At 45.8% G+C, this 24,808-nt stretch overlaps 2 long non-coding RNA genes across 2 annotated transcripts in view; both read right to left on the reverse strand.

Moving 5' to 3' along the window:
* Window positions 1-23,255, reverse strand: part of LOC135174773 (uncharacterized) — a 30,875-nt gene extending 7,620 nt beyond the window's left edge. Inside the window, exons 1-2 of the long non-coding RNA XR_010302083.1 lie at window positions 21,837-23,255; window positions 11,288-11,529 (exon numbers count right to left, since the gene is read on the reverse strand). This is a non-coding gene — a long non-coding RNA (uncharacterized LOC135174773). The remainder of the gene's footprint in view (window positions 1-11,287; window positions 11,530-21,836) is intronic.
* Window positions 23,256-23,476: 221 nt separating this feature from the next.
* LOC135174772 (uncharacterized) overlaps window positions 23,477-24,808 on the reverse strand; it is a 131,199-nt gene continuing 129,867 nt past the window's right edge. The window contains exon 9 of the long non-coding RNA XR_010302081.1: window positions 23,477-24,445. This is a non-coding gene — a long non-coding RNA (uncharacterized LOC135174772). The remainder of the gene's footprint in view (window positions 24,446-24,808) is intronic.

Consider the following 24,808-nt stretch of genomic DNA (forward strand, 5'->3'; position numbering starts at 1 on the left):
TTCTAAAACATTGCACCAAGGCTCCTGCAGTAATGCATGGAGGTAGAGTGCATCACAGACTCAAACTGTGCATTTCAAACACACCTGGTGCACCTTTTTAAAACACAGAGATGACAAAGAATAAAGGACTGTGCTTAGGGACATGCACAACAATTGCTGTGCCTGCCGCAGAAGTCTTTGTAAGAGAACTGTCTGTGTTCTGAAAGGTAGTGAAGAGTAAGCTTTCAAGAGCATCTCTTTGCAGTTCACACTGTGTTGATATGGTGCATATCGGAGGCAATGCATTTTAACCAGAAGCTGGATTCACTCCAGGTTTTCCTGGGGGAAAGTGTCCCCAGCAAAGAGCCAGCAAACCCAGAAGTTCGAAGTGCTGGGATGGCAGTGATGCTGGCGGCTGATTAGCACGCATTCAAAGGGCTGCATTCAGGCAGCTTACAGCTTTCTTTGTACTACTGAATGGTTTCTGAAGACTTGCTGAACCCTCCTGTTTTACTTACCAAAGGAAAGAGAGCAAAGATGACTTTTAATCTTCTCTATAAAACCCAAGCTAACTCGCTGTTGAGCAGATAGGTGGCAGAGGAGCATGGCATAAGAATGGTTTAATGAAGGAAAAGGCTGAGTGGGAGTTTCTTTCCTTCTGCTGTGCTGTTTTGGTCCTTTAAGAAGCATCATTAACCAGCTGGATGCAATCTGCACGTGTTTCAAACTGACTGCAGGCTGCCGACTAAATAACTATTGCACAGGCTGCTGCATACCATGGACCTATAGATGGCATCACCAGAAGATCTTTTAATGAGGATCCCTATGGAGATGTGGTGCTGGGCGTGCAACAGCATAGGTGGAGCTCTGCAGAGCTAGATGCAATTGCAGTGATGTCACCACCTTGTGCTGGTTTAGTTAGTTGATTTAAGTAACATTTTAACAAACGAAGTTGTTCTTACGAACTTCAGAGCCTTGCTGAGAAAATCATTATGTTACATTAGAGCTCTTGGCAACCTGGTCTAGTTGAGAATGCCCCTACTGACTGCAGGGCAGGGTGGACTGGATGACCTTGGGAGGTCCCTTCCAAGCCAGACCATTCTATGATTCTGTGTTATGAGCCTGTATAAAAATACCCAAGTATTTCTACATTCTTCTTTTTATACAAGGTAGTGTAACTTGGCTGCTCAAGGCCTCATCCAATCTGGCCTCCAGCACCTCCAAGGAAGAGGCAGCCAGAACCTCCCTGGGCAGCCTATTCCAGAGTCTCAGCACCCTCACACTGAAGAACTTCTTCCCTAGATCCAATCTAACTCTGCTCTCCCTCAGCTTCAAGCCATTCCCCCTTGTCTTGTCCTAGACACCCTCAGGAAAAGTCCTTCTGCAGCCTTCCTGTAGAATCCCTTCAGGTATTGGCAGGCAGCTCTAAGGTCCCCCCAGAGTCTTCTCTTCTCCAGGCTGAACAACCCCAGCTCTCCAGCCCTTGGATCATCTTTGTGGCCTCCTCTGGACCCTCACTCAGCTGCAGCGAAATACCTCTGAAGCTGAAAGTCTGACACTGCCTTTTTTACATTAACATACTGACAGCTAATTTGGTCAGACATCTGTGTTCCCTTTCCTTCTGTATTCCATTTAAAACTGTGTTTGCTCTTTGAAGATGAAGTACCTGATACCTCTCTCTACCTGTCTCTGCAATGCTCTTGAGTCAATGTAGGAAACTACCTTTTGTTTTATTCACTGCTCCAGAGCTCTATCACTCTCACAGTCAAAGCTTTCACTTCTATGCCTGTGGAACCTCCTCTGCTACAGTTTGCCTCTGTTGCCCCTTGTCCTGTCACTGGACATCCCTGAGCAGAACCTAGCTCCATCCTCCTGACACTGCCCTGCACATCTTTATCAACATTGAATGAAGGCAGCCCTCAAGCTCCTATGCTGCAAGCTAAAGAGCCCCAGCTCCCTCAGTCTGTTGTCAGAGGTAGACGTTCAAACAGTGCAAGTACTGCATCTAACAATGATTAACATCATTACTGGTGTGTAGACTGCAGCTGCCTTATTTTCTGTTAGAGCAATAACTCCAATCAATGAATGTGACCTTTTTTAGTTGACTCTTCTTTGGCAGGGTGGGTTGGACTCAGTGATCTCCAGAGGTCTTTTCCAACCTCTACCATGCTGTGATTCTGTGAAATATTTCTTTGCACGTTGGGAAATGTCTTTTTTGCAGAAAACACACTAAATCCTACAGATGTCTTACCCAGAAATCCAACTGAATTTAATGTGTTCTGATCTGAACAAAAATAAATAAGCTCCACGTTCAATTCACAATTTCTCTTTGCACTAATTTGTATTTATATTCACATATAAACAAGGGGATGAATTTAGGCTGTTTGCAGTGAGCCTACTTTCAAACTGCATAGTACTGATGGCTATTAATCATACCAAAAGGGGAATGACAACCACCTGACATCTAGTGGCAGCTATCTCACAGATACTGCAAAGCACAGTTGGTATAAAAGGGAGGATCTGTTGAGATCCCAGTTCAGAATCCAGAGTATTTTTGCTTCTGACATGTTCCTTCTGGAACCTTCAGTTCATTGCTATGTGCATGAAGAGTGTGCACGCTCTTCTGGGAAAAGGTTTTCCAAAAGAAATACAGCAGTATCACAGGTTTTATAACCTCACAAAGGCAGTTTTTGATAGTTTACCACTTTGGTTGCTTCCCCACTGTGCACATGTAGTTATTCAACAAGCACACTGCAATCTTCATTAGAGTTTATTCCACCTCAGCTGACACAGATCATAGAATCCTACAGTGGCTCAAGCTGGAAGGAAGGGAGATCATCTGCCCCAACCTCCCCACCATGGGTAGGGACACCTCTCAACTCGACTCTGCTGTTCAAGGCCTTCAACATCCTCAGGGACGAGGGATCTGCAACCTCCCTGGGCAGCCTATTCCAGAGTCTCAGCACCCTCACACTGAAGAACTTCTTTATAAGATCCAGTCTAAACCTACTCTCGCTCAGCTTCAAACCATTCCCCCATGCCCTGTCTCTAGATACCCATGGGCAAAGTCCCTCTGCAGTCATCCTGTAAGATCCCTTCAGCTATTGGAAGGCAGCTCTAAGGTCCCCCCAGAGTCTTCTCTAGGCTGAACAACCCCAGCTCCCTCAGCCTGTTCTCATGCATACTTCACCATCAGCATTCTGTACATCAAAGCTTTCATTCCTATTGGGCTACAAATATAGAAGCTATTCCATAAACAAAGGTCATAACCTTTCTAATCAAGTGGTTAATCCAAATATTAAATCCCTTCCATGAGTCTTGGTTTTAGCCCAGTAGGATTAACTTTCAAAGAGCTAGTTAACACAAACTTTCTCCTAAGCTGAAAACATTATCTGCAAGCTAAGGTTAAACCTGCTTTTCCATGACAGCTTTGTGAAGTCTTCAGCCCACTGATGTGTTCTTTTTAATGTGATGGTGGCAAATCTGTGGGGCACTGGAGTTTTAAAGAGTCTTTTATTCTCTTTAATTGGAGTTGCAATAACCTACTCTGACTTCCTGAGCCTAGAATGAAAATTAAATGAGATCTATGACTCAAATAACTGTGTACATTAAAAATAAGGCAATACAGATATATATGAGTTCTGTAAATATAGAATATTGTAGCCTGTTTACATGACTGGAGGAACTGGGACATAATAGGGCTATATTTGTGCTTTCCTTATAGCTGACAAGTGCTTATTTGAGAACGGCACAAACCAAATACTAGACTGTTTAATGCTTCTCATTTAAAAAAACACCACACAGTAAATTATCTTAGTGATATTTAAACATCTTTTTATGTTTGAACCATTCATATGTTTTTTTTGCTGAACAACCTGCTCTAGTGAAGGATGTCCCTGTTGACTGCAGAGGGGTTGGGCTAGGTGACCTTTGGAGGACCCTTCCAGCCCAAACAATTTTGTGATCCTGTTTTCTATTAAACAGAAAAAAATCTGTACTATTTATCATTTAGAAGCCTCTGAATAACAGATTTTCTTCTCTCTGTTGGGACTGGTTCAACATCTCCTCCTTTACCTTAAAGTTGTTGTGACTCGAGCCAAATACATCCAAGGACTCCCTCTACACAAGATGCCAAAGTGAATTAGCAAAAAAAGATGTGAATTCAAAGTGAATCTAATTCAAGCACCTCTAATTTCTCTGTAGACCCTCATTTAGGAGTCAGATGGCCATAATTATCTTAATTCCTGCTCAAAGTGAATTAAACTGATGAGAACTAATGGTTTATCAACACTGAGAGACACTGTGCAGTAAGCTTGGTGTAAATTCACAATTCATCAGCTGCTCTGACTTCCCTTGTGGAGGTACAGTGTAGCCTCAAGGTGCCTTTGCATGAAGTATCTCCATTTTTTTAGGGGAAAACAAAAGCTCTCTAAGGAAGTGTTGGCTGATGGAGAGCAGGTGCAGGAGTGGCTGTGGTTAAGTGGTGCTACATGTAGAAAGAAGGTCAGTGTGTATCATCTGTGCAGCTGACACTTCTCTACTGTTTTGTGACCATCATGGTACTTTCCATGCCATCGAGTCTACCCTAAACTGGAGATGGCCAAACAGTATTTTAGTTCTTTCCACAGCAAGGGAACAGGCAGCAGATTAGTACCAGTACCTGAAGTAACATCAACTCATGCTTTTATTCACTGTTCAGTAGCTTCACTTTGGTGAGACTTCATCTGCAGTGATGTGTCCAGCTCTGAAACCCTCAACACAGGACGGACATGGACCTGAAGGAGCAGGCCCAGAGAAGAGCCAGTCCAGGGCACTGGAGCTCTGCTATGAGGACAGGCTGAGAGAGCTGGGGTTGTTCAACCTGGAGAGGAGAAGGCTCCAGGCAGACCTAAGAGCAGCCTGACAGTAGCTGAAGGGGGCTGCAAGAAGGCTGCAGAAAGACTATCTGCAAAGGCTTGCAGAGACAAGATGAGGGCAGTGGTTTGAAATGAGAGAAGAGCATATTTAGATTGGATGTGAGGAACAAGTTCTTTATCCTCAGCCTGTTCATTTTTCCAGGCACATAAAGTTGTTCCCTAGGATGCCTTGTCAGATTTGGAGCCCTTCCAGTACCTGATGAGCACATTAACAGTGCTCCCATTCACAGGCCAGAGCCTGCCAGTTCCATCTAATTTTAGTTAAGTTGCTATTTATAGTCAGATTGCTGCATTTTCACTTGTGAAATCCTCACAACTTCTAAGCATGGAGGGAATACATTTTTGTGCTGTTTTAATTGGCACACAAAAACTTCATGGTTGGTATTTCTCTAAGTCCAAAATACTCTGCAGTTCTCCCAAAGTCACAGCAATGCTCCAGGTAATGATTTACAGCCCCCTCTTCCCCCCCTCCCCCCCCCCCAAAAAAAAAGGTGGCACCATTTGCAGCTTGTCTCTTAATCCACTGTGTTGGTAACAGAGGCAACCCAGAAGTCAGACAACAGCACAACGTAGTGGCTTTAGTTAAATGTCAAGCTCTATGTCAGAAAGTTTTGACACAGAGAACTTTGTCCTAGAACAAAGAGTTTCAAAGTCTAAAGAACAGGGGAGATGGGGAGGATTTGGGGCTGGATCCCTCCATGCTGTAATACAGAGAAGTTGAACTAACCTCTTTCTGCCTTGTTTCACTGTGTAAGAGAGAGCACATCACTGACAGGAGTACCAACAGCTACCTTGGCAGCACAGTGTTTGCTGAGAATTTATTCACTAGCCTTGCAAGCAGTGCTAAATAGAATGGGTTGGGTTGGAAGGAACCTCCAAGGCTCATCCAGTCCAACGCCCCTGCAGTCAGCAGGGACATCCTCCACTAGAGCAGGTTGCTTGGGGCCTGGGTGAGCCTAACATTGAATATCTCCAGGAGAGGGGCCTTGACTCCCTCCCTGAGCAACCTGTTGCAGTGTTCAAACATCCTCATGCTAGAGAACTTGTTCCTCACATCCAATCTAAAACAGCTCTGCTCTCATTTCAAACCATTGCTCTTTGTCCTGTCTCTGCAGGCCTTTGCAAACAGTCCCTCTGCAGCCTTCTTGCAGCTCCCTTCAGCTACTGTCAGGCTGCTCTTAGGTCTGCCTGGAGCCTTCTCTTCTCCCGGCTGAACAACCCCAGCTCCCTCAGCTTGTCCTCACAACAGAGCTGCTCTTTTTTTTAGGGGATGTAGCAAGAGGCAAATCAACATGCAGAGGTGATGGCACTGGCCAAGAGCCAGAAGCCTAGAGGGTTTCCATCTCTGTTGTGGCAGACCTAAACATCTGCATGCTGCTGTGCCCTGGTGAGACCATACCTGAAATATTGTGTCCAGTGTGGGGCTTCTCAATTCAAGAGAGACAGAGATCTACTGGAGAGAGTTCAATGGAGAGCTACAAGAAAGCCTGGGGCATCTGAACATGTCCGCTGTGAAGAAAGACTGAGAGACCTGGGGCTGTTTGGTCTGGAGAGTAGAAGGCTGAGAGGGGATCTGATCAATGCCTGTCAATATCTGAGAGGTGGGTGTCAAGATGAAGGTGCCAGGCTCTTTGTGCTGTTGCCCAGTGATAGGAAAAGGAACAACAGGTCCAAGGTGGAACACAGGAGGTTCCACCTCAACACCAGGAGACACTTCTTTATGGTGAGGGTGCTAGAGCTCTGATGCAGGCTGCCCAGAGAAGTTGTGGAGTCTTTTTATCTGGACACTTTCAAAACCCACCTGGATGTGTTCCTGTGTGATGCCCTAATGATCCTGCTGTGGCAGGAGGATTGGACTGGATGACCTCTGGAGGTTCCTTCCAACACGTAACCTTCTGTGATTCTATGATGCTGGTTAAAGCACAGAAGTGCTTGGCTGGCCTGTCACTGACACATGACTATGTCTCACTGAATTTCTCTAAATCTTAAACGGGGCCAAGAGGTAAGCAGCCCTCTGCCAGATGCCCACACCACAATTATCCCCTTGTTCCATCTGGCAGAATTAGAAGCTGGAAGGGACCTCAAAAGATCAATCCTCCCTGACAGAGCAGGATCACCTAGAGCAGGTCACACAGGAACACATCCAGGATGGTTTGGCACAACTTCTCTGGGCAGCCTGCTCCAGGACTTTGGCACCCTCAAAGTAAAGAACATTTTCCTTATGTTCAGATGGAACCTCTTGCGTTCCAGCTTATGCCCACTGCCCTGAAAAGAGTCTGGCCTCCCACCCTTTAGATATTGATAACCATTGATAAGATCCCCTTTCAGTCTTCTTTTCTCCAGGTTAAAGAGCCCCAGAGATGCAGAGATGCTGCAGTCCCCTAACCATCTTCAGAATCCTCCAATGAACTCTCTCCAGTATTTTCCTGCTTCTCTTGAGCTGGAATTTGGCCTAGAATTTGACACAATACTGCAGATGTGGCCTCACCAGGGCAAAGCAGAGGGGAAGAACAACATCCCTTAACCTCCTGGCCACATTCTTTTTAATGCATCCCAGAATACCATTGGCCTTCTTGGCCACAAGAGCACACTATTGACTCATGGTTAACTTGTCCACCAGGACTCCTAGGTCCATCTCCATAGAACTGCTTTCCAGCAGGTCAAGCCCTAACCTGTACTGGTAAATGGAGTTGTTTGTACATGGAATTTGGGATTTATTTAATCATGGAATTTCCAAACCTGCAGTCTTCAGTGGACCTTCACACCTGCAAGTCAATAACAGTGCTTCTAAAATCTTTTTCCCTCTGACTTTTTTTTCCATGACTCCCTCTTGCACATTAGGAAATTAAAAGCTCCAACAGCTGCTGAATATTGAATTGCAGGAGATCCTTCTGGCTTTCACTTGGCTTGCAAAATCTCCCACACTCAGGAGTTCAGATACTGTTAGAGACAAACCCTCGGTTTCCAGACTGATTCAGATGGAGTTACTTTAGGCTAATGTATGCTCCCTCCATTGGCTGCTGTCTGTGGAGGAGGAATTTGCATTTTGAGAAACTCCAATCAGATCTATCAGGCTCAGCTACAGACTCTCTTCAGCATCAGGTTTCTATCTCCTGACTGAGCCAACTTCTTCCACTACAGGTTAATTTTATCATCCTCTCACTTCAAACAACTATTTTTCCAACCTGATCATGTTGCGCATATGCAACCTCAGCTGCATTTTCATCACCTGTTGGGCTACTCCCCCTATGTCCTCCCTTACTCCTGCTTCTAATATTCCATTTTCTGTGTTTCCACACACACACCTTTAGGAGAAAGTGGACAAGCAGATTGGCTTTCAACCTTACCCTGGCTTTTAGCCCACTCAGCATTTGATTTAGTATCAGGTTGGACATACTAGAGGCATTAACTACAAACAGCAACCCATCAGTGCATAGCCAGACCTTCTGCTTTTCAGGAACTCCTGCTATCTACTTAGTCTATGTTAGGCAACACAAACCTAAAACTACCAACCTAAGTAGCTGACTGGTACACTGACTCTGTCATTCAGTCAGAAAAGGAATCTAGGAAGAGGCAGACAACATTTACTCCCCAGATTTCCATTACATTTTGTATTTTACAGCACATTACTGTGCTTTGACTATTGGGATTTCTTATGGTGGGGTATGAATTCATAGCCACCATCACACAATGGCTCAGGTTGGAAGTGACCTCAGAGCTCTTCTACTCCAACATCCCCACCATGGGCAGGGACACCTCTCAACTAGACTCAGCTACTCAAGGCCTCATCCAACCTGGCCTCCAACACTCCCAGGAAAGAGGCAGCCACAACCTCCCTGGGAAGCCTATTCCAGAATCTCAACACTCTCACACTGAAGAACTTCTTCCTATAGATCCAGTCTAACCCTGCTCTCCCTTAGCTTCAGATCATTCCCTATGGTCCTGTCTCTAGACACCCTCAGGAAAAGTCCCTCTGCAGCCTTCCTGGAGGATCTCTTCAGCTATTGAAAGGCAGCTCGAAGGTCCCCCTGGAATCTTCTTCAGGCTGAACAACCCCAGCTCCCTCAACCTATCCTCACAGCAGAGGTGCTCCAGCCCTTGGGTCATCTTTGTAGTCTCCTCTTGTCTCACTCCAACAGCTCTGTGTTCTTTTTATGCTGGGGACAGCAGAACATGCAGCCCAGGATCTGATTTGCATTCTGGGTTGCATGAGGGTACTGCTGTAATAATTAATAGATAGACAGACAGATAGATAAAATAACTGAATAAATAAAGCCCAACATTTTGGGGTTTGGGTTTCCCACACCACGAGAAGCTCAATCTCCATTTGCCACCAAATGCTTAGAAGGAATGTTTGCAAAGCTTTGAACTGCTCAGTGGCTTCTGTCATTACTTTCTCAGTGGTTATAATCTGTATTTGAATCTTTGTTTGTGTAGGAAACAGGAGGCCATGTTCACCTGAAGCTGTTAAGCATAAAAGCAACCCTGGGGAATGTTTCTAAGCTACAGAGATGTGCTAAGGGTCATGGTTTATCACCACAGTTGGTAGAGTTAGATAATCGCTGGACCTGATGATCTTAAATTTCAACCAAAATGATTCTATTGTAACAGCAAGTGCAAGAGGCTCAGTCCCCTCAGGCAGTTAACCCATGCCTGGCAGTTACAATATCTCCTGGGGAAGCTAAACAAAAGCTCCAGAGTTTGTGCCCTCAAACTCTCACCAGCTGTTGGTGTCGTGGTGTCTAGCACTGTCCCTCTGTTGGAAGGCTACAGGCCTCATCCGCTCTCTCTGTGATGCTGCACCATTTTGACCCTTCTTTATTTAAATATGCATAACACAGCCCAGCAAGAAGTGCAATACAGTTTCAGCTGTGGTTTTTATGCCTTCATTCTGTTGTAAAACCCAAATTATGAGTCCCACTGGAATGGTTAGAATGGAGAGCACAAATCAAGTGCAAGGGCAAGAGACTCCTAACAGGAAGAACAGAACCTGAGGAACATCTTCATGACTCTTCCATAGCTAAGGACATTGTGACATGAAGGCAGTGAAACATAATGCAAAAATTAGTTAATGAGCTAACTAATTATCCTTAGTGAAGTCTGCTATCAATGTGAGACTGCTTTTAGCTGGCAGTCCACCCCTGGCCAAAGCAGAGGACCCACACCAATACAGCAGCTTTGAGATTTATCCTATCCAGCCACTGCTGCAAAGGAAGCATACCACGAAGAACACCATCAAAACGAAAGCAAGTTGAGTGCTGTGGCAGCTTCTTGCCAAAACTCTTTCAAAAGCCCCTACCATAGGACAAGCCTTTCACAACTCCTTAAGGAAAGAAAAATTAGACTCTGTCCTTCCAAAGAGACATCTCTGGCAGAGACAGGAGTGCTACATCTGCTGTTGCCATCCACATACACCTTTCATACATACATAGATTGGTTTGGGTTGGAAGGGACCTTGAAGATCATCTAGTTCCACCCCCCCCGTTATAGATAGGGACACCTCTCACTAAACCTCATCCAACCTGGCCTTGAACACCTCCAGGGTGTGGGCATCCACAGCCTCCCTGGACAACATGTTCCAGTCTCACCACCCTCACCATCAAGAATTTCTTACTGCTGTTTGAGCTGCTATGGGAGCTCCAGAAAAGATCTCCACTGTTTAACAGGAATAGCTGGAAAAAAAACTCTTCTCTTTTTCTTATTTTGAGTCTGCCATTCCCTAGGTCTCTTACTGAATGAGGCAGGATGCAGTTGTTCACTTTTTCCACATCATCAACAACCGAAGACTAAGCAGAGGACAACCTCTTAGCACAGACACAGGACCTTCTGATGAGGTAAGTTACCAAAACAGCATCAGAAGGAAAAAAAAAGAAAGAGGAGCTAGCATGTTCATATTGCAGGAGCTTCTGCCATCTGTTATTAGCAGTAGAGCCTCTTCAAAACACACAAAGACTGACTGAGGTATTGCACTTAAAAGTGTGTTAAAGAGGTTTTGATGTGATCCTAAAAAGGCACATCCCATGAGGAAATACATTGGAGAAATTCAACAATCAGCTGGGAAATAGACAGCTGGGAAACACAGGGGTCCCAAGGATATTGGGAGGACACACAGTTTCCCTTCTGGTAAAGTGGTATCACTCACACTTCTCTGGATGCCAGGAGGACACCATGTATCTCAGGAAAAGCTTCACAGCAGTCACCTTCCAGGACAAAGCTCAAAGGTGATCTAGTGGAGGATGTCCCTGCTCACTGCAGAGGGGTAGGACTGGATGACCTTTGGAGGTCCCATCCCACCCAGACTGTTCTATGATAAAACTGAGTGAAAGGGAACACACCAGAACTTGTCTAACAAAAGGAACACCTCTGTAGTTGGAGAGGATTGCAGCACTCACCTAGGAGGGGAAAAGAGCTTCTCTCCCTTCTTTCTGTTTCAAGATCAGGACCTCAGCAGTAGGTGTTGGTACAGGTGTCATTAGTTGGCTGTAATTACAGCTTTCTTCCCTCATGCCAGCTGCCTCACTTTGCCTTTTGACACAGAGTGTTTAATGCAGGCTGTGGTCCCACAGGTGACTCTTCAGCTCTGCCCTCGTGCTTGTGCCACCCTGCCTGTGCTGCAAGGTCTCACATAATTCATCTGCAGAGAAAAATTAGTGCCTGTATTTTCCTGTGCACTACAGTTTTGGAAGAATAGATCAATATATGGAAATATATTCTTATGGTGTGCGTGTGTATATATATATATCTACACACACACATGAGAAGCTCAACATGAGCCAGCAGTGTGCACTTGCAGTCTGGAGGGCCAACCAGATACCAGACCCTGGGCTGCATCAGGAGAAGTGTGGCCAGCAGGTTGAGGGATGTAATTCTCTCCCTCTACTCCACTCTGCTGGGACCCCACCTGGAGTACTGTGTCCAGTTCTGGAACCCCCATTACAAGAAGGATGGGGAGATGCTGGAGCATGTCTGCTATGAGGACAGACTGAAAGAGTTGGGGCTGCTCAGTCTGGAGAAGAGGAGGCTCCCAGGTTACCTTATTGTGGCCTTTCAGTATCTGAAGGGAGCCTACAAGAGCTAGGGAAGGACTTTTCAGGATATCAGGGAATGACAGGACTAGGGGGGATGCAGTGAAGCTGGAGATGGGTAGGTTCAGGCTGGACATGAGGAGGAAGTTGTTCAGCATGAGAGTGGGGAGACCCTGGAATGGGTTGCCCAGGGAGGTGGTTGAGGCCCTGTCCCTGGAGGTGTTTAAGGCCAGCCTGACCTAGGGTAGTGTGTCCCTGCCCATGGCAGGGGGATGGAACTGGATGATCCTTGTGGTCCCTTCCAACCCTGATTGATTCTATGATTCTAAGTAATTCTATCAAGTATAGTTACTTAGCACATTACTTTCCTCTTTACACCTCCTTTATTATATTGATAAAACCAGGCATAGCTTTTGCCCTACTTCTTGATGAATGACTCACAAATCATTCTCCTTCAGCACCAAAAGCAGAGAAGCTCTGCAGAAGGACATCATTAACCTAGAAAAACATAGGTTGGTGCCACAGTAAAGAGATGGCAGAAGACAGAGAGAGGTGGTACAAGACAGGGTGAATGTGGGACTTTTACCTGTGGCCATATGTCTTTGTGACACTGTGGCTACAATTAATTTAGCTCATTAATTCAGTTAACAGTATTTTGGGGTCTCTTATGTGTGCCAAACTGCAGTCAAAGCCATCAGCTGATGTCACAGAATCACAGAATTATAGAATGGTTTAGGTTGGAAGGGACCTCAAGGATCATCCATTTCCAACTCCCTGCCATAGGCAGGGGCACTTCCCACTAGAACAGGTCACTCAAGGCCTCTTCCAACCTGGTCTCTCCAGGGAAGGAGCAGCCACCCTGGGCAACCTGTGCCAGTGTCTTTCCTAATGTCTAGTTTGAATCTCCCCTCTTCCAGTTTAAACCCATTATCCCTTGTCCTGTCACTACAAGACCTTATAAATAGTCCCTCCCCAGCCTTCCTGTAGGCCCCCTTCAGATACTGGAAGGCCACTATAACACTGGATCTGCCTGACACAGCTAAAATCCACTTGAGATTGAAAAGGTGTGAGCAGGAAATAAAAGGAAATCCAGGATCACCATAGAGTTGCTCAGCTCCCACACTCTGACCTCCTTTGGTCTCTTCTGTCTTTTCTTCAGATCGTATTTCTTTGCTTGCTGCCTGCCTCAAAAGTCACCATAAATCTGTGGCATGCAGTAAGAATAACAGAGAAGGCACCGAGTAATACAAGGGGCTAGAGCTCTAGCCCAGGAACCTGCAAGGAGCTGTAAATCACTCTGGGGAAGCTTTATCTGGGAGAAGTGGGGGCTGAGGCTGGGAAGGCAGCAGGTGTGTGGCCCCTGCCTACTGCATGGCAGCCACTGTGCCTTGGGCTCCCTGGGGGTGAGGTGAACCTCTCTGCCTTGGTGCTCCTTGCCTTTCCCTGCATCATCCATATGCCTGCCCTCTTCCCCATCAGCATTTGGGCTGTGCCCAAAGACAGATGCCCTCTGCCAGAAGGCGTCCACACAGCATGCCCCAGCCCTTCCTTGTCTTCTTCCCTCTCTCAGCCATGAGGTTATCAGCATTGAGGTATTAAGTACCTAGTGAGTAGCACATTCTCTCTGTTCCTAACAATTAAAAGCATAGTCTGTAATTAACCTAGAGCCCCCAAATAGGGATCCTAGGGTTCTCCAGACTTGGACAGTGATCACAGAATGTTAGGAGTTGGAAGGGACCTCCAGAGATCATCCAGTGCAACCTCCCTGCCAGAACAGGATCACCCAGGGCACGTCACACTGGAACACATCCAGGTGAGTTTTTAAACTCCACAACCTCTCTGGGCAGTCTGCTCACCACAAAGAAGTGTCTCCTTGTGCTGAGGTGCAACCTCCTGTGTTCTAACTTGCTTTAAGTATTTTGAAGGAAAAAGTGCTCCTTTAAATGCATACTGGGTGTGGACAGCAATACTCTTCCCTCCACATAAAAACAAGAGCAGAGGAATATTTGAATCCTGCTTGAGCTCAGCAGTACTCAAGAGGGTAGAACAATCTGCATAGAAACATCCACATTTACCATTCTGTATACTAAAAGAGCTACACTGACCTACACAGCTGAAGTCTGATTGTACCCTAGATTTGGTAAGTCTTTCAGCCTCCCCTGCCTACCAGAAGATAGAAGCCAGCCCCCTCCACATCATCTAGCCCCTTTCCTGCAGCACGCACCCCTAGACTGGCACAGTCCCACACGATATCCTTACACCAGAAAACACAACTCTGGCAATTGCTTTCATCTTTTGTTTTGGTTTTCCTGCCTCTTTGTAAGCAGGAAAAGGCCACCAAGATGCATCAAGTCTATTCACAGAGATGCCCTCAAGGCAGTAGCAAAGCACTGGGACACCCCTTACCCTTATTTCGTTTGGGGGAAGTAACCCACTGAATGTGATGTACAGCTGCATGCCAGGGGAAAGACCAGCCACCACTCACACTGTGTGTGCGCTGAGGTGTTTACTTCCTCTTGGCATCATCCATAGCAACTAAGGCAGCAGGAGTGCACTCAAGCCACATCTTGTCAACCTGCAGCATGCAAAGCACGCTCCAAGTAGCTGTAGGCAGGCATCATCAGCTGAAAGTGAGTTCCTTTTGTAGCTGTTTTGGCTTTGCATGAGCAAGGACCACTTCTTACTGGTGTGTGGCAGTACTTACCCACAGGAAGGTAGATGTAGTTCCTCAGTTAGAAATTTTCTTCCAAGCATGGAAACTTTTTGAGGGAGATTTTCCTAATTCTCCTTTTGTGCCAATGTGAGTAAAATTTGGGGCATGCTTTTTTTTTTTCTTCTGTCAGCTAGTAAAACGTGATGGATGTCTGAAATGTGATGTATTTGTAAGGTTTCTCCTTTTGTTGTTGTTTTTGCTACAGTTAAAACTCCTTAAGCTCTGGAAAAGCTTCTGAGTTGCAAAGGGAACAAAAAGGGAGCTAATTTATCTGTTCAAACTTCCAAACTCAAGACTCTTGGTTTTGGGAACAAAAAGCAAATTATTAAACCCTGGGCCATCAGTCACTTTATCTTTCCCACAGGAAAAAGCAGTAAGTGGAGAGGAAAAAAAAAGAAAACACAACCCAGGGTTTGATCATGTCACAACTTTAAAGGGTTTTTTAATGTTGTAACCATGCCTTTAGTGGAGCTCACTGGAACGAACCAGAAAGCCAAGCATAAATAAAAATAGGACCTATGGGACTCCCCATCTGATTTTCAAATAGTCACTGCTGCAACACCACTTGTCTAGCTCACAGGGAAGCTTTTTAACAGATGCGGGTTAAAGAGGACTGAATCCAGGTTAAATCCAGAGGAAGAGTGCCCATATGGCAATAATTGGCTGAGGGAGGACTCCAAGGACCCAGATTAGGTTGAAATCTCCCAGATCCTTCAGTGCTGCAAACTGTGTATTACTCTTAATGGTTCCACAAGAAGTGAGATGTTTTCACTGAAAGCCAGATGCTTGAAAGCCTTGCCTTAGGTGAAGGAAGGATTAAGCTGCCACTTTTCACACAAAGTAAATACCAATTTACCTTCTCAGGAGTTGGTTTCTTTTCAATTTAGATGTTTACCTTGAGGAGCACCATTCATTCGTGCCAGCTCCACCCGCTTCAAGCGTTTCTCCTCTCTTTGAATGTTCTCTTCCAGTGTTAACTGGAAACATCTACTAGTATGTAAACTGCTGCAGGCTTGAAGCTGATGGAGACCTTTTTAACACATTAATGCCTATGTCTGCAAAAAAAAATCTCACTCGTGCTCCTCGTGGATCAAAATACTGTTCCTTACATTTGCATGTCAAGCTGAAGAGGGAAACTCTTGAGTAAGAGCCTAAGGCTCTGGCTGGAATACAAATGCAAGCCATATCAGGGATCTTAGTTGCAACTTCGTTGTCTCTTAACCTGGTTACTGCTATGTTTTTGACTTGTGTTGGGAGACTAAGCATGACCTGCATTCCACAGCCGGTCAAAAGCCTTTCTATCATCAGATGCTTAGCAGGACTGGTAATAATTATTGTTAATTGCAGAACAATTAAAAGTGACTCAGGAACATGATCTGTTTGAAAATCACTGAGTGCTTTGGCCTACGGTTTATCATGTCTTTTCCTTACTCTGTTAAGCAGTACTGGCTCTGAGCATTCAACTCACTGAATCCCAGATTCTCAAAGACACTTTCAAAGGCTTCTGTCTCCCATAGTTTTTATAATGGACATGAATACTTGGGAGACCTTCATGGATGCTTTCAAGCCACATGGATCAGAGCTATGCCAATATAACTTTAAAATGTGTTGTGAGCACCTCTGCCATTCAAGCATTGGTGCTGATCCAAGGACTCGGCTGTCTTTTACTTCTAAGGATCCCACTTGCATCTGCATTGCAGCAACAAAGATGTCTGCAGCTCAGTTGCTCTCAGCTCTCCCAGTTCTGCAAAGTCTGCAGTGTTGGGGACTTTTACTGGGAGTGCAGATTGCTTTCCTTGGCATTACCTCGGTGAACTTCCAGCAAGGCATAATGAGAAGCCAAGCAGACAGGACTGTGCTTCAGTGTAACTGCAGGCAGCTGTATCCAGGAGCCCAGACCTAAGCACAACTTTGGGTTAAAGCACTCTGGAAGACAGCCGAGTTTGAACTTAATCAGGGCAAAAAGATGTGCTCGAAGAGCCTGGAACATATCCTGGGTAGTTTTAAGGGAAATCCTTCAGTGTACTGTAGGCCTGGTTGGGCTGCAGACAGCAAGAGAGGGGCTGTATGAACAGACACACTCCTTCAGCTGACTTCTATGTTTTCTTCCACGAGGGCTGCATCCACTCCTCAGGTGCACCTGTGCAAAAGCAATGGCACTAGCAGGGATTGCCTGGGTGCAGCCAGAGAGATTGCTGCTGCCTTGCAGCTAACATTCTTGTGAAGTGTCTGAATCTCAAGAGCAAAATGTTTGGATTTTGCCACAGTAAATGTTTGTAAAGTTAGTGCAGTTCTTTTTGCTTGGAGCAAAGGGACCACAATTTGCTGCAGCCTGTTACTGGCTGGCCTTGGATGTGCCTAGGTGGCCTTCAGCTATCACACTTCCCATTAAGTGCATTAATGCAGTGACTCGAACCAGTGCAGAGTGCCAAAGCACAGAAAATGCCTCTCACACACTTCTTGGCATCTGTCACCAAGTGTCTTGTAGCTCTCTGACATTGCTCTGTTCCACCTGCACAGCACATCCATGGAGCTGCTTCCCACACTCTGACCATGCTGAAGCACTCTGCTGCAAATTCACAGCTGCACTGCATCTTCCCACCTGCTCACCCTGCGCAGAAGTCAATTCAGTGCAAGGGGTGGCATTTTTCTGCTTGGATGATCTTTTGTTGGTAATTTTGTTGTAAGCATATGGAGTCCTGGTCAATTCCAGCTTCTTGAACCAACACTCTGCTTTCCGTCCTTTCAGCAGATTCAATCCAATTCTGTACCCTCCCTCCCCACCTTTGATGCACTGTTGTATTTCATGACAGAAATGACTTTACTCATGAGCAATCCTGCCAACAATTACCCCTGTAACTGGTGTGCACCCTATTGTGACAACTACATGGTGTTATTACAGAACCCTCTCTAAGCCCTGACAGGTTTCAGCTCTGCCATCTCTGGGCACACTGCTGTGCACGGTCACCTCCCTGGTAATCAGCAATATGCTCAGCCCTCTGACTATCCCAATGGTGCAGGGCACATCACCCCAGATGACTCCTGCTAACACTCTGGTTTGTCCTCATTTACTATTTGTCTCCCAGCATGAGCACAGTCCTGGCACCAGGCACTGAGTAGGGAAGCTTTCCCAGCATGAGGCAAGGCAGCATTTTTCCTCCCCTGATGAGCAGCAGCTCTCTGTTTTCAACCACAAGTGTCACTCCTCTTTGGCAGTATGTGGCATGTCATGTTGACTGTCTACCAGCATGGGCTGGCATGCAAGCCATAGTCTCACTGCAGTTTGGGATTCTCTACCAGTATAATGCCCCTTTTGTAATCTGTCCTTTCAGTGGAGTGCCCAGGGACTACTGTCTTCAAGGTCTTTGCCCTCTGAAGTGCAACCATGGAGCAACAGCCCCAGCAGCTGGCACTTTATGGTACCTACACACAGCTGCAGTGTTGGATTTTCACCAGTGGTAGCACTGCCTGATTTCAGGATTGTATGAAAACATTTACCTTTGTTTAGTGTTTTTCCAAATGAAGGACGAATTTCCATGCTGGGCATCTGATTTTAGAGAATATGGAGGTTTGTAGTCATAAAAAAACCCAACACAACAGCCTCGAACAGGATCACAGAAGAGGCAGAACACACCTCCATGAAATGCAGAATTATAATTCAGCACAAGGGCTTTCATGTCAGGGATCTGCTTGATGTCATTTTTGTACCTTGTCTCAAAACACCAAGGACTTTCTCCAGAGCACAGAAAGCAAACAAACAACTGACATCCTGGCCTCAGATCAAAAAAACACAAGCACCAGCTTGCACCTGCTCTCTTACAAGCAAATGTGCAGGCTTTAGACCATCAAGAGGTATTAAGCTCCTGCTCATTAACTGTTACACTAAAACACCAAAAGCTCTTTCAGAAGACAAGTTATAAGTGTATGTGATGATATACCCTTATCCTACCTAGAATCACAAATGGGTTGGGTTGGAAGGGACCTGCAAGATTCAGTCCAACCCCCCTGCAGTCAGCAGGGACATCCTCCACTACAGCAGGTCGCTCAGTCTTGTCCAGCCTGTCCTTGATTATCTGCAGGATGGGGCATCAACTACCTCCCTGGGCAATCTGTTGCAGTGTACTCTCATGCTCAAGAGCTTGTTCCTCACACCCAACCTCAACCTGCTCTTCTCTTGTTTCAAACCATTGCTCTCGTCCTGTCTCTGCAGGCCTTTGCGAACAGTCCCTCTGCAGCCTGCTTGCAGCCTCCTTCAGCTACTGTCAGGCTGCTCTAAGGTCTCCCTAGAGCCTTCTCTTCTCCAGGCTGAATAACCCCAGCTCCCTCAGCCTGTCCTCCTAGCAGCGGTGCTCCAGCCCCTGATCATTTTCATTGTCCATGTCCTTCCTGTGTTGAGGGCTCCTTTCCTCAGACTTCGTACGTGCAACACAAGAGCACAGGACCTCAAGTAATGCTGTGAGTTACAAAACCCCAGCTTGTTTTCCATCCTGATTCAGCAGCCCAAGCTACAGCTTCACATATTGCTGCAAACATTTTCAGCACATGGTTCTGGAAAATACGTGGGCTACCACGGAGCTGTGCTTTAAAGCTCCTGCTGGAGCTTCCATTAGCTATACTGACACCTACTGCTAAGGGCAGAGCTGATTAATTGCAGGCTTGCAGGCTGCTAAACACAGGCCCCACGGTTTTGCATGTACTGTAGGTCTTAGTTAAGGGAGCGCTGTGGAGGTTTTGGCCCTTTTGTTCTAATGACTTTGCCAGAATACCTACAATCTGAAAACTCACAGCTCGTTACCAAGAACAAAATGCTGACCCAGGCAGAGCCAGAAGATTCAAGACAGACTTCAGAGATGAGATCTAACAGGCTGTTGTAGTATGCTGAATTCCCCCATGCAGCACATTTGCTGTGTAGTTACTGCATGCAAGCCTAAGCTAGACGTTTCCAGCCAGTTTTGTATCCTGGAGAAGAGCAGGATGTTTTAAGCTCCACACAATGCAACTACTACTCACACTCGTCTAAGATGTTTCCACTGCAGCTGTGAGCCTGCATTTTCAGTGGGATAAAGAGAGCTCCCAATTTGCAATGCATGTCCCGCAGCCCTTGAACATGGCCAGCATGGCAATATCCTTCCAGCAGTTTTAAATTAAGAGATCCTCTTTTATACAGCAAGAAGAAAAGAGAAGATTAAAAACAGCTCCAGCATTGCCTATTCTCTTGGGTTTCCAGAGAGGCAGTGAATTTTCCTCTTGTACCAATGGCCTTCCTCACTCTCTGTGAACAGGAGCCAAAGAATGCTCCGAACCTCTCCTTAAGGGTATCAAGAAAAGGCCTTGTTGGGAGGTATGGAATGGCCTCCAGAACCACCTGAGTCCAGGGAAGTGTGGCATTTTTGGATCAGAGCAGCAATACCCAGTTTGTTGTCAAAGGGAATGTCAGGTTTTACACTTGTCACAGCTTACCTGGCTAGGAGGGTGATGGTTTTGATGTCAGCCAAGCATGGCAGACAGGAATAGAGGTTTATGACTAACTTAAATTTTCACTCCAGCTAAGCAGTAGTGAGATACTGCATAATCAAAACAGATCCAAATGGTTATACATAAACAGCCTGAGACATCTGGCCTTAACATAACCCCCTAAGCTTTACAGGATTCCTATTTCCTGGTATATTTTGCACGTGGGAGAATTATTTCTATGGCTACCACCAGCCTCAGGACCTTGTTGTTACATCTTCCACACTTCTTGGCTTTAAGACTCTGCAATTTTTGTTTTCAGAATAAAAACTTTCTCCCCCCAAAACTATTTTCCCAAAGTTGCACCACACAAGGTTTAGGTTGGACATCAGAAACAACTTCTTTTCTGAAAGGGTTGTCCAACTCTGGAACAGGCTGCCCAGGGCAGTTATGGAGTCCTCATCCTTGGAGGGATTTAAAAGCTGGGTAGATGCTGTGCCGAGGGACATGGTTTAGAGGTGACCTGGTAGTGCTGGGTTAAGGGTTGGACTTGATGATCTGAAAGGTTTCTTCCAACCTAAATGTTGCTATGATTCTATGACTTAGCATCTTCCATTGTTTTCCAGGTGCAAACTGAGTGGGGAATTCTTTTTTGGGAGCATTTAAATGTAATGAAATGAGCCTGCTTAAGGTAAACTGAGGGACCAAATCAATGCGGGTTTTGCTTCTTCTATTCTGAACGTGGTCCCTGGATTTTACAGATACAGCTTTTTGCTTGTAACATAAACCTGACCAGCTAAAGAATGCTGTGTGACTTACTCTGGTATTGTTTGTTAAACACTGAAAGACTCCTGACAAGGAGTTAAGGTTGAAAACAAACCCAGGAAAATCTGTTGGTAAAATTTGTGGCGCTCAAACTTAGATGTCATGGAAACATGGACATCAAGAATGCAAGCTGACAGCATCTGTGGAACAATTTCCCATACATTCCACTCAAATGAATCATAGAATGGTCTGTGTTGGAAGGGACCTCCAAAGGTCACCCAGTCCATCCCCTCCTGCCTTCAGCAGGGGCATCCTCCACTAGATCAGGCTGTCCAGAGCCCTGCTGAGCCTCACCTTGAGTATCTCCAGGGATGGGGCCCCAAGCACCTACCTGGGCAACATGTTCCAGTGTTCCACCACTGTCATAGTAAAGAACCTGTTCCTTCTCTAGTCTGCAGTCCCTATCCCTCATCCTATCACTACAGGCCTTTGCAAACAGTCTTGCTCCATCCTTCTTGTAAGACCCCTTCAGGTACTGACAGGCCTCTAATTAGGTCTCTCTGGAGCCTCATCTTCTGCAGCCTGAACAACCCCAGCTTCCTCAGCCTGTCCTCATAGCAGAGGTGCTCCAGCCCCTGATCATTTTCATGGCCCCACTCTGGACCCACTCCAGCAGGTCTATGTCCTTCCTGTGTTGAGGGCTCCAGACCTGGATGCAGTACTCCAGCTGAGGTCTCCCCAGAGCAAAGTGTCAGAATCACCTCTCTGGATCTGCTACCAACACTGCTTCTGACAAAGCTCAGAATGTGATTTACCTTCTGGACTGCAAGCTCACACTGTCTGCTCATGTCCAGCTTCTCATCCATCAGCACCCCCACGTCCTTCTCCCCAGGGCTGCTTTCTATCACCTCCTCCTCCAGTCTGTACTGAGAGTAAGGAGCCCTGCACTTGCTCTTGTTGAACCTCATGAGGTCCACCTGGGCCCACCTCTTCAGCTTGTCCAGGTCCCTCTGGATGCCATCCTGTCCCTCTGGTGTACTGACAGCATCACTCAGCTTGATGTCATCTGTGTTTAAACTTGCTGCCGATGCTCTTGATCCCATTGTCTGTATCAGTGACAAAAACATTAACTAGCACAGGTCCCAGTATGGATCCCTGAGAGACACCACTTGTCACTGCTCTCCATATGGACTTCAATCCATTGAACATCTATCCAATTCCTCATCCACTGAACAGTCCACCCATCAAATCCACATCTCTCCAACTTGGCCAGTAGGATGTTCTGGGGACTGTGTCAAAGGCCTTGCAGAAGCAGAAATTAAACAGATCCAAGAGCAGACAAACTTGGAAATCAGCAAAACTTCTTTAATTCAGACTTCAAAAAAAGTAATTATTTTGCAGGCAGCTACTAAAGACCATGTAAGCCACCAAATTTAGAGCTGTGAGGGACAGGGAAACAAACATTTCATCTATGACTTACTTTGCTGGTCTCAGAAGTATGTTTTAGCTCTTGTTTTGATGTGAATTAAGACACTGTTGCTATGCTGCTTATCAGGGAAGGCAGTAGGTTGTATAGTTATCTCCTGATTGGGGCAAAATCACTACCCTGAAACCACACAACCTACTACCTCATCCTGTTAGAGCATCAGGAGTTATCTTCTGAAGGAAACTTATACCACACCATTTTTCCAGTAGGATTCCCTTAATGCCTTTTAGCCCCCACGTTTCTTAGCCTTAAGAAGGCCACAGTGATGTGCTGTCACCTTTCCTGGAAGTCAGTCAGGACTAGGAGGGTGACTCCAGAGATTAAGAATCCCAGAGGAAAGCACTGTCCCTCCCAAACTAGCACTTTGTAATAAAGAGCAAGTTAAATCAGCATACCAAAACCGACTCAAGAAACCTCTTCACTTCAGGCTGAAGCATTTACCAGTTCCAGGGCAGAATGTGAACAACTGGAAGACATCCTTGTGTTTTTTGGTCCAGCTCACTTCATGGTTTCTCAAACAGCCTAAGCAAAGTGGATTTAAATAGCTGCTGAATCAAAAGTGGCATTTGCCACTGAGTACGAACACAGATGCCACCAAGCAAGGGAGCAATGGGTCAGCTGTTTCCAAATGGCCACTCTCATGGCAGCTTGAGAAAGGTGAGTGAAAGCAAGCCTGCTTCAGGCTGGGCCCTGTCACATACATCCCCCCTTCTCTGACAAGCATTGCTTTTGAACCTGAATGGGGAAGCACAGGAATCTAAACACACAAAGGACATCTGTGTGCTTTCATAAGCCTGCTCTGAGAATCAAGCCCAACATATAGAGAGAGCCACCACAGAATGTTAGAGTTGATAAACATTTGCTTTGTCTTTTGAAGACCTTTCCAGCGATGGTATCACAGCCACTTCAGGAAAGACAGTAGATTGTATAGTTATGTGACAGGCAGGGCATAACCCTAAAACTATACAACCTACTACCTCACCCCAAAGGACAGTCAGAATCTGAGCAGCTGCATTCCCAGAGAGCTGGATTGCTTGGTGACAACCTAGAAGACAAAAAAACTCTGGAGACAAGTGTTAGCAGTCTTGAGTCCGAAACGGTTTGCTGTGTACCAGTCAGTACTTTGCTTAATGAGCTCTGGTTTCATGTTCAGCAGATCTGCAACTTGTGAAGTTGTGTCAGTGACAAGGTACAGGAGGGGGGAGGGGACACAGCATCCATGTTTAATGGATGCACTCCTGCACTTCCAGCCCTGACAGGACTGCATGTTAGCCAGCTACTCTTGACAAGTCAAGAAGGCATAGCTACGACTTGGAGAGTGGATGCTGACTGAGACAAGTCATTTCAGGTGCTTCTAGCAGAAATCTGGTATCCTAATGGGAAGAGATGAATTTCTCTGACTGAATCTCCCATGAGTAAATCCAGAAGACTGAAAAGAAGATCTCAAGATGGTGAGGAAGCATCACAGCCCACTTAAACAAAATGCTAGAGTGAAACTTGCTCCAGCCTCACACTAGGCTAGTCTTGGAGAAGGCTCTTATTCCCCACCATCTGGTATTACAGACCACAAACTTCTCATTCAAGGAGCGAGTGGAAATAACTGAGATACCAGTCCACAGTGCAACATAAATACTGCTTTATAGAACCATAAAATCATGAAGGCTGGAAAAGACCTCTAAGATCATCAAGTCCCACCAGAACCCAACTACCACAACCACTAACCCATTGCCTGAAGCACCACATCTACAGCTTCTTGAACACCTCCATGGAAGGCGACTCCACCACCAACCCGGGCAGCCTGTTCCAACCCCTCACCACTCTCTCACTCAAGAAGTTTTTCCTCAAAGCAAATACTCTTACCATAATCATCTGACATATATGTTGCTTTTCTTTTCAACAGCTAACTAAAATAAACCCCAACAAATGACAGCTACAGCAGCCACACAGAGAGAAACTGAAGAAAACATGAAACGAAAGCCACAGCAGCCACACACAGAGAAACTCAGGTGCTGTTGCACTAGAAAGCAGATCTCACCTCAAAGGCTGAAGGTCATATTTCAGGGTAACTGAAGTGATCTGCCACCTCTTTCAGCATACCTGACAGGGGGACCTAAAAAGAGAGGCAAGAAAAAACACAAAGGTATCAATTTTTCTTCATTGTATACCAAAACTGCTCTAAGGTGAGGGAAAATGTGCATTTTTATCAAGCAGCCTACCATGGCCTCTGGGGACTCGACAGTTTGAAAGACACAAAACAAGGTGAAAAAATCCAGAAGGTATTTTTCTAGATGGACCCAAACGTTAAAAGCATTGCAGAGACAAGTAGAGAGAGGTATCAGGTACTTCACCTTCAAGGAACAAACAGTTTAAATGAAGCAGAAGGAAAGAGAACACAGATGTCTGACCAAATCAGCTGTCAATGTGTTAATCTAGAAAAGGCAATTTCAGACTGCCACCTTCAGATGTATTTCAC

This window comes from Pogoniulus pusillus, chromosome 4 (genome assembly GCF_015220805.1).
Source record: "Pogoniulus pusillus isolate bPogPus1 chromosome 4, bPogPus1.pri, whole genome shotgun sequence".
NCBI classification, from domain to species: domain Eukaryota; kingdom Metazoa; phylum Chordata; class Aves; order Piciformes; family Lybiidae; genus Pogoniulus; species Pogoniulus pusillus.